This window comes from Xyrauchen texanus, chromosome 17 (assembly GCF_025860055.1).
Source record: "Xyrauchen texanus isolate HMW12.3.18 chromosome 17, RBS_HiC_50CHRs, whole genome shotgun sequence".
NCBI classification, from domain to species: Eukaryota; Metazoa; Chordata; class Actinopteri; order Cypriniformes; family Catostomidae; genus Xyrauchen; species Xyrauchen texanus.
Window position 1 is genome coordinate 36,276,319 of NC_068292.1, and position 9,766 is coordinate 36,286,084.

A 9,766-nucleotide genomic window follows, 5' to 3' on the forward strand; every position below is an offset into this window, starting at 1 on the left:
ACAAAAATAGCAAGTTGCTCAGGCAATGCTTCGTACATAGCTACACTGAATATTCACAGTGGACGTGGAAATTATTTTAGGAGTGAGTTTCTTTATAACTTCACTTTCCCAGAGTATTAATTGCAGCATAAAAAGAGACAAGTAGTTTTTGCGTGTTTCACACTAGCTGCCTGTGCCGCTTTCACCTGCAGAATCATTGTGCAAAATGTACCTAAAACATTAAATCTAGTTTCTATGACATCTCAATATACCAATATTTTGATAATGTTAATTGATGTTTTTAGAGACCAACATTTTTTGATTTGCAATTTTACAACAATTATGTAAACATCTAGATTTCCTTTAGGATCTATGTATGCTATGTATACTGGACCCAGAAAGTTTAACTCAATTGCAGTAGCATCAGTAACTCACTAAACTTACTACTGAGGTGGTGTTGTGAGACCACTAGCATAATTAGCACAGGGTTTGTTTTATAGAGGGGCTATTATCACTCGCCATAAACAGCTGAAATTCACCATTCTCCACCCCAGCAGTCTTTTTACAGGGCCTCTTGCACCTGACACAAGGTACACATGTGTTTCCTTCTGCCGTCAAGTTTGATCAATGCTCTGTTACATCAACGAGACATTAAGTGCAAGAGAGGCCTGCCTTGTGCCCATTCGTTTCCACCAATGTTGGTCTTAATTATTCAGTAGGTTTTGACAATTAAACTGCATTCCTTGAATCACACTGTTTTATAGGTCTTCAGAATATTTTTTATATGATGGGTTTTGAGAATGTTCAATGAGTACATGTAGTGTGTAATTAGCGCAAATGAGTTTTAACAACTTGGAGCACTTTTATATTATACAAAGATCGAGCTACTTAATGGTACAAAAGTTCTTTCGTATATAAAACAGGCATTTTGCGTTCACGTTCACTTATTACAATAGTTTAAAGGGATAGTTCATCCAAAAAATTCTGTCATTATTCATATTCATAAAACATATTGAAGAGAAGAACTAGGGCTTTCAAATGATATATAAATATATGTATGATTATTTAAGGCTAATCATCCTTTATCAATAATATTTTACACAACAATTTTTACAAAAATCTTCTCAAGTCACCATACGTCATCAGACAACTGCAATTTCAACCATTTTAATTACAAGCTAGGACACTTAGAGTGTATGAAATATAAATAATTATATTTATTTACAAATAATTGTGTGGGCAATGTAGAATATCATAGAATAGACAGATTAGAAATATAATCTATTGTTTAAAAGTTATGACGATTCTAGTGATTAGTGGGAAAACAAAATGAAAACAAACATTTAGAATGTTAAGATAAGATACATTTCACATATTCACAATAATAAATTGAGATTGCATCTGAAATTGAAGGACACAAACACTGAAAAATAAATGTTATGTGTTCAATGAAACACACACTTTATTTAATTTATTACACATGAATTACACAGCAAAACATATAAAATCAAACTTTCGAAATCCATCCATCTATCCATCCATCTTCAACCGCTTATCTGAAGTCGGGTCGCGGGGGCAGCTGCTCCAGCAGGGGGCCCCAAACTTCCCTATCCTGAGCCACATTAACCAGCTCTGACTGGGGGACCCCGAGGCATTCCCAGGCCAGTGTGGAGATGTAATCTCTCTACCTAATCCTGGGTCTTCCCCAAGGCCTACTCCCAGCTGGACTTGCCTGAAACACCTCCCTAGGGAGGCGGCCAGGGGGCATCCTTACCAGATGCCCAAAGCACCTCAACTGACTCTCAGAGATGTCCGTCACCCTTCTGAGGAAGCCCATTTCGGCCGCTTGTACTTGTGACCTAGTTCTTTCAGTCATGACCCAGCCTTCATGACCATAAGTGAGGGTAGGAACAAAAATTGACCGGTAGATTCCGGCTCAGCTCTCTTTTCGTGACAACGGTGCGATAGAGCGAGTGTAATACCGCCCCCGCTGCCCCGATTCTCTGGCCAATCTCCCGCTCCATTGTCCCCTCACTTGTGAACAAGACGCCGAGGTACTTGAACTCCTTCACTTGGGGCAATACCTCATTCCCTACCTGGAGTACGCACTCCATCGGTTTCCTGCATAATTTTTGATGCCTCATAATAGCTGGGGATGTGTAAAACTTTCGAAATATCTACAGTAAATACATTTTTAATAAAGAGTGCAGGAACAGAATATATATAAAGTCATAAATACTCAACAACTGCAATATCTGTGGAGAGAAAATAGGGAGAAAAGAGGGAAGGGGGAGGACAACAACACCAGTAAATACAGCCCAACCTAGGCCTCTTTGCAAAACTTGTCACACTCAGCTAAGTGCCAAGAATGAAAACAGTTCCTATCGCGAACCAAGCAAAGTCATTTTGCCATTACGTTCCAGCATGCAACAAGCTGCCTTAGTTTTTCGATAGTATAGCCAACATCTCTTAGAGGACTTTTCAAATTTAGGGACATGGGCTGTGTGGAGTGATGACGAAAGAGGGACTACAGGCTTTGGTGTATGCAAAGGGAAACGTGCGTGAATATCGATATCTCTCTGAAATCTATCTGGGTTAATTTCACCAGTCTACACTCATCCCCTGGTACCGCATTAATGTCTTGCCATTTCTTAAAAAATATTAAACTATTGACGACGGCAATGTCTATGAAGTGGAAAAAAAGAGTCTTCCACCACTTTTTTGTTTTTGTAGGACATCATACAATTTAATCATTTGGTTTGACCTATGACCTACTGCCCATGGAGGGCTACTTCTTTTGTCCAGTTGCCATAATTTTTTACAAACCTAGTAATTTCGGTTGAGCCATTCGCATTGTGGAAATTGGAGAGGCATGTAACTGCACGCATGTCCTTCCACTGAATTACAAGTATATTCCCCTTAATCCTACACCACCTCATTTCCCCACGAGCTATCTTGCGTTCCCATCTTTTGATGCCTCTAAATTCTGCAGGAAACAGTTTATGATTCACCCTGCATGTCCCACTGGCATTAGATCCCATTTCTAACAACTTAACCATAATAGCTGGGGATGTGTAAAAGTTGTCAAACCAAACATTGTGTCTTTGAATGTCTGCAGTAACGATTCAACTACTTTGGTGGCCAAGTCAGTGACACGCCCATCACGACTACCTGTGTAAACATTAAAGTCGAGTCTGATGTTGCAATTACCCATAATTTAAAACCCCACTGAATAGGCTTGCCCTTCATTTATTGTTTAAATCCTGATAGAGCTTTAGACTTGACCATATGTTCATCTATTGCAAGATTTTGGTTAGGCTGAAAGAGCTGCTGGCATTTTTGTTTTAGGTGGTCCATAAGATAACGCAACTTCCTAAGGCAATCCTGATTATCATCTGTGGTAGGGTCTATAATATGTAGAGCTGCTAAAAGAGCCTTGTAGTGGTTACAAGACATAAATCCCCTCGCTCACAAGCCCTGAAGTGACTTGGTTCCCCAATGACGATGGGAATCAGGGAGAATTGAAAATCCCATGTAAATTGGCTGGGGATCAGGTTCCATCTCATTCTCCATCTCCTCATGGTCCGGGTCTTCCTACAGTAGTTCCTGGTCCAGCAGATCTCCAGCGGTGTGCTCATGCCCTCAAAAGTAGCGAGCCATAGCCTCTATCCATCTCTAGAACAGAAAAAATTACACAATTGGTAGCCAGCAGTGTGTTCTTCAGAAATCCATACACTGAATTGTCACCAAAGGCTTGCAGACTAACCAGGCAGATTTTTCACAAGCGACAAAATTGGCAAAAAAAGGTTATTGATATTTAGCTAAAAAAATACATAGTATTGATAGCTTATGTTTATTTAGCAAGTTTCACAGAAATTTGCTTAGAAATAGAGGCTAGCTGCCTGTCCAATGAATGGCGAAGGTCATGTAATTTTTTCAGAAATAACTAGCGTTACTCCTACAAATAAATGCTTCGTAACTAAAACGTTTTGACTTTCAATAGACAATATTGACAACACATGCTCTCCGATGGAGCGCAGATGACATCAGACTGGCTGTGAGGCGAGGACGGAAGCAAACGAGTGGGGGGAGGGGGGGCAGGTGGTTCATGGGGATTTACCCAGTAAAATTTGAAAAAGGAAAGCCACGACCACAACGAGGCCATGGTCAGGTTCTCGCAAAGACTACATGAATCAACCTCAAACAATGCCTGATTGCGACCCAGACACACAAGGCAGCACCTATGACCGTCAGAAGCGGAGAGATATCTGCTGCATCCAGGAACAACGCAAAGGCGGAAGGGCATCTTGAAAAAGACGCGTCTTTCAACGCCAATGCGTTAACTCTCTTTTAGAGGAGTTTGCTCTTTTAGAATAAAACAGTTGAAGCGTCCAGGGGCGTGGACTGCACTGGCATGCAGAGGAGGGAGAAAGCCGCTGGCAATGCGCCGTAGATCCAACAGGAAAGCTCTCTTTTAGAGTTGAGTGGAACAGAGTGAGATTTCAGCTCGCTGAACACACACAACTGCTCGGCTCCGAAGAAAGAATCTGACTGAACAAATGCACGATCCCCTCCTTTTATTCCCGTATGTCCGGGGGCGGACATGCAAATTCTGTTCAGCAATTTGGCATTGTCCTTTTTCATTTTCAGAGGTATCCGAGCCCCCGAAAGAAGCCCCTTGTGTCACTACAATCGACCCAAACTCGAGTGAGTGGCAGAAGGGGAACTGTGATGAAATGTAGAATTCGGCAGGTAAAAGTCAGTTGGCAAAAATTTTCTTTGTAGAATTTTAGTAGAATAGTAGAAACATTCTATTCATCTATTCCTTTTAAATCTTTTGTTCTCTGCATATAAGTCTGTACTCTCAGATTTGTCAGAAATAAATCTAGCAGAGAATTTAAATGTCAAATTTAGCCTCAAGGTTGAGTTATTGGTGAGCAAGTTTATCAGAACAGAAAAACAGGTAAAAACTGTCTGTTAATGTGGTTGATAAGTTTTGACATATTAACTAATCCCTCTATTGTAGAGTGTCTGATTCTTTAACTACTTTTTAAATAAAAGTGGATGTCAGCTGTGTTGCCAGATGTCCCTGCTCTTTCTCTCTCCATCTCATTAAGAGGCTGTAAAAAGTTGTGTGTGGCATCATAAAATCCCTGCAATAAGGAGTGGTTAAGTGCAAACAAACAATCGCGAGATAGGTCAAGGGACACAATACTTATAGTGGCCTTCTTGAAAAAGGTTGGCAGAAAAACTGCAGACTTTCACACACCGGGGTGACCATTCCCCATTTTTTTCCGGCCATGTCCAGGACAGAGAGTGATTACTGTGGGACAATAGGGGCAGCTTTTGACAGACAGACCACCTGTCAGGAGGTGAGGGAAACCTTAATCAAAATGAAAGAATCTAACGGCATCATGCTGATTAATTTAATTTGGCAGATCCTTTATAGACCCCCGATCACCTAACTCAGAACGACCCTGGTTGGCTCAGGGTTTGCTCAGCAACAAAGTGACTGAATGAAGTGTTGGAACTGGCATGATTAAAGCTGTAGAGCTGTGTGGGTTCGACTCCACTGTACCAAGCAGCTGTCTCACCACAGGAATTCATCAGCCTGCAAATCCCACTCTAGTCTGCATATGTTGTAGGCTTTGCTCAGTCTGTTTTCTCAGATTAGATACATTTCAAAGAGCTTTCACACTTTGATTTGGTACATGTGCTTCATTTAGCAGTGGTCACGCTTAAAGTAATAGTTCACCTAAAAAAGAACACACTGTTATTGACACTCATTACGAATCCATTTGACTTTTTGTTTTTGGAAGACAAAAAGTTAATTTTTGAAGAATAACTTGACTTTTTTTACTTTTCTTTTTTTCATATAATGAAACTGAATGAGGACTGGTACTATCAAGCTCCAAAATGACAAAGTGCACCATTGAAGCATCATTAAACTGGTCCATACAACTTTCTGAAGTAATATAATTGATTTGTGTGAGGAACAGACTGAAATTTAAAGGGATGGTTCACTCAAAAATCTAATTTATCTCATTATTTAGTCACCCTCATGATATCACAGGTGTGTGTAACTTTCTTTCTTCACCAGAAAACGTTTGAAGAAAAATAGAAAAATATCTTAGCTCAGTAGGTCCTTAAAATGCAAGTGAATGGAGAGTTCTCATTTGAAGCTCTAAAAATCACAGATAGTCAGCATAAACGTCATCCATACGACACCAGCTGGTAAATTAATGTCTTCTAAAAAAAAATACAATCACTTTTGGTGCAAAAAAATATAAATATTTAAGTACATTTTAACTATAAATCATCACTTCCATTAGGCTTCACAAGAGGGTTGTGTCCAAATGGTCATACAGACATAATCTCTTATTCTCCACTCGGTTAAGACATCGTACATCAATTCTAGCGTTTCCAATGCCAATGAGGTTACGTCACATGCGCATCACGCTGCAGAACGGTATACTAAAAAAAAATACACATCTGCTCTACTTGGTGTGAGAGTTCCTAAGAGATCTAGTGATGTCCAAAATGTGAATTGGTAATTTATATAAGTGGGATATTTTCAATGAATCAGTTCATCTTGTTATGAATGTTTCATTCTCAAATTGAATTTATCAAGTTCAAATTACTGACTCAGTCCAGTTGCAGAGGGTAACAGCTCACTGGAAAGAAAGTTTATCAGTAATGAGCTGATTAAATTTTAGTTGGTTTCCCACACAAATCTATTGTATGACTTTAGAAGACTTGGAATATAGAACACAAGTTGTGTGGACTACTTTATTTACTCTTTTACAGCCTAAGGCTGGGCGTACATGGTCCGAATTCTGACACTCAGGAGGTTGTGAGCCCCAGCACAAGTTACGAGTCAATTTATCTGAAATCATACAGGTGCAATTGTCAGGGTTGAGGAGTAATGGAATACATGTAACGGGATTACGTACTTCAAATACAAAATATAAATAACCGTATTCCACTACATTTACAATTGAAATCATTGGTATTTATAATACAGTTACATTCAAAAAGTATTTTGATTACTGAGGAGATTACTTTGTATTTTATTGTAATTTGTTTCATTTAATAATTAGTCCTTTCAGATGGAAAACATTTATACATATAAATGATGCAATCCAAAGTTTATTTGAACAGTAGTGAAACACTCTTATGATGTGTTACATTCATACGAGCAGACAGAGAAGTTTGAAGTAAGTTTGGAGCACAAGAAATAGAAATAAACCTTGTGTAAATTGTCAGCTTTACGCTAAGCTAAAATATTATTTCTAGACATTTTACATGCACATGTTACCAGTCACGATCATAATTTTAACAAGAAAATTCACGTTTGATCATAATTTCTTTTTTTTAAGTAAGACCTTTGATATTAGGGCAAAAATCTTTTCTTGATAATAGTTTTTGTATTGTTTTCCTGTAAAAATATCTAAAAATAAAAAAAAAAAGACCAATTTGATTGATCTTGTTTTAGAAACAACACTGCCTAAGATATTTAGGTTTTCCAGAGAATGTATTTTTAACATGTGTATTTTGTCTTACTGTACTGGCAGAGTTTTTATAGTCAAAACAAGTGAAATCTACCATTGCTGAAAAAAATTGGTCGGGAGCTCGCACGACAGCTGAAAATCGCACCATGTATGCCTGCCTTAAGTCATCATTCACTTTTGTTATATGGAAAAAAGTTGCCAAACTATCCTTCAAAAATGTACCTTTTGTGCTCCATGGAAAGTCAAATATATTTGGATATATTCCATTTATTCAGATTTTTGGTCCACCAATATGACGTTTGCATCAGAAGGATTGTGCAGTTAATGCCGCAATCATGCTCAAATTAGTCTGGCTTGGCAAGAGATTGTTCAGTGCTCTTTTAATGGCAAGGTGTGTGCTGTTCTGGGCCAGTTAAAACGTCTGCAGAATGCCTTCAAAATGTCTGCCAAAAGACCGTTAATTCTGTTAATTCAGCGAGCAGGTGAACATAAACTTGTGATCCACAGCGCACGTGCACATACAAGTTGCCAGTGTTTATACACTTTGCTTAAACAGCTGACAGGCCCAAAACCCTTGATTATCTGTCCTTATCACATGACACAATCTTCAATTTAGCCTTCATCTCCCCCCACCAAACTTGATCCGTCCTGCTTCAATAACACTAACTACCTCATGCACTGCTGTTTTAATCCTCTTGACTCCAACTAAGAGAATTTCATGACGCAACTGCCTGTGTATCAGGCAGCTCTGCACAAAATGTAGATCATACTGTTCTCTCTGCAGGGATCTTTCCTTAGTGAATTTATAGGTAGAGAATGTGAGAGGATTAGGGTGGATGAGAGTGGATGGAGCCATGTAGTCCACTCACTGATGCTACAAAGACCCTGCACACGCTGCACTGCTTCATCTTTGGCTCTGTAATACCCCTTGGATCAAGTGTCTAAAATTAGGTCCCGAAATATCAAATATGCTGTCAGTCTAGTCTTCTTAAATACTTCATCCAACACACTCTTAGAGGAAAATTTGATTGCTCAGAAGTTGCTCTTTTACACCGCCACAGACCTTATGGAGTTCTCAGTTGTAGCATCAACTTCGTATCAGATCTTGCTTCTATAATCCCTGGGGAAAATAAAAAGGAGACATACATGGAGTGTATAGGACCATTACATTGATGATATCATAGCCCAGATACTTTGGTCTTGGAAGAATTTCATTTGGAATGTCAAATACTCCATAAAAAGCAGAGCATCCTTTTATTTCTCAGAGGTTGCTCTTTCATAGCTCAAGAGACTTAATGAAGTTTCATTGAAGTATCAACTTTGTCAACTTTGATGTTGCTACTGAAATCCTTAGCAAAAATAAAAATGGACACAAATTAAACATAAAGTAAGATTATAGAGCTATAAAATGAATGATATCGTAGCCCAGATATTTTGCTCTTTGCAGATATTAAAGGCTGAATTATTAAAGATATCTCATTTGGGATTTTTCTTTCCTAAATGGTGTTAGGATTAGTTCCCGCAGTCAGCATACATGGAGACATTTGTGGTCATTTTTGCTACATGTGTGATATATTGCAGGCCTCACACATTTCCAGTTACCTTTGCTCTGTGTCGGCACAGTGCACCTGCCCGGCTTCATTTCAGGCTGCTGACGGCTTCTCTCATCAACAATCGCATAGAGTGACCAAATGACCTCACCTCCTCTTTCCCACTCCCCGTTAGAGCTTGTCACTGGGACTAATTTATCAGAGTAGTAGGGGGGCACAAAGAGGGGCTTTATTCTGCCCCCCACCTCCCAATATGAAGATCAACTCTATTGGAAGGTCCACCCCCCACATCGACAATCACACACTAAGTTTTATCCCTTAGAGTTGAATTTGCCAAAGACTACTTATTAATGAATAATCAAGAACAAAAACTGCCCTTAAATCCCTCTAATCTGAAAGCCAACCTACCTCTCCAGCGGTTCTGAGCTTTAACAACCCTCTCCGTCCCAGTGCCAGGCCTGTAAATAAGCTTCCCTGTGGGAAGAGAGGGAACCACTTCACTGAGCAGAACTCTCACGTATAGGCCTACCAGTAATCACAACCATTGTTTATGCTTGAGACCGCACATGCGTAAATCTGTCTTTACATGGCCTTTGCCTCATCTGAGAATGCGTCTCAGACGTCTACAAACAAAATGCCCACCGTTTATTTACTCACATACAGTCTGTGCCCAGCAATGTGACTCTCTTAGCACTGACCCCCTCTAGAGGATTAAAATTGTACCTT

The 9,766-nt window shown here is 39.4% G+C and overlaps 1 long non-coding RNA gene across 1 annotated transcript; it reads right to left on the reverse strand.

Moving 5' to 3' along the window:
* Positions 1–3,496: 3,496 nt before the first annotated feature.
* On the reverse strand, positions 3,497–9,572 carry LOC127657608 (uncharacterized). Its single transcript, XR_007972311.1, has 3 exons — positions 9,449–9,572; positions 8,554–8,610; positions 3,497–3,654 (listed from the first exon to the last, which is right to left on the reverse strand). It is a non-coding gene; the product is annotated as an uncharacterized LOC127657608 (long non-coding RNA).
* Positions 9,573–9,766: the final 194 nt, after the last annotated feature.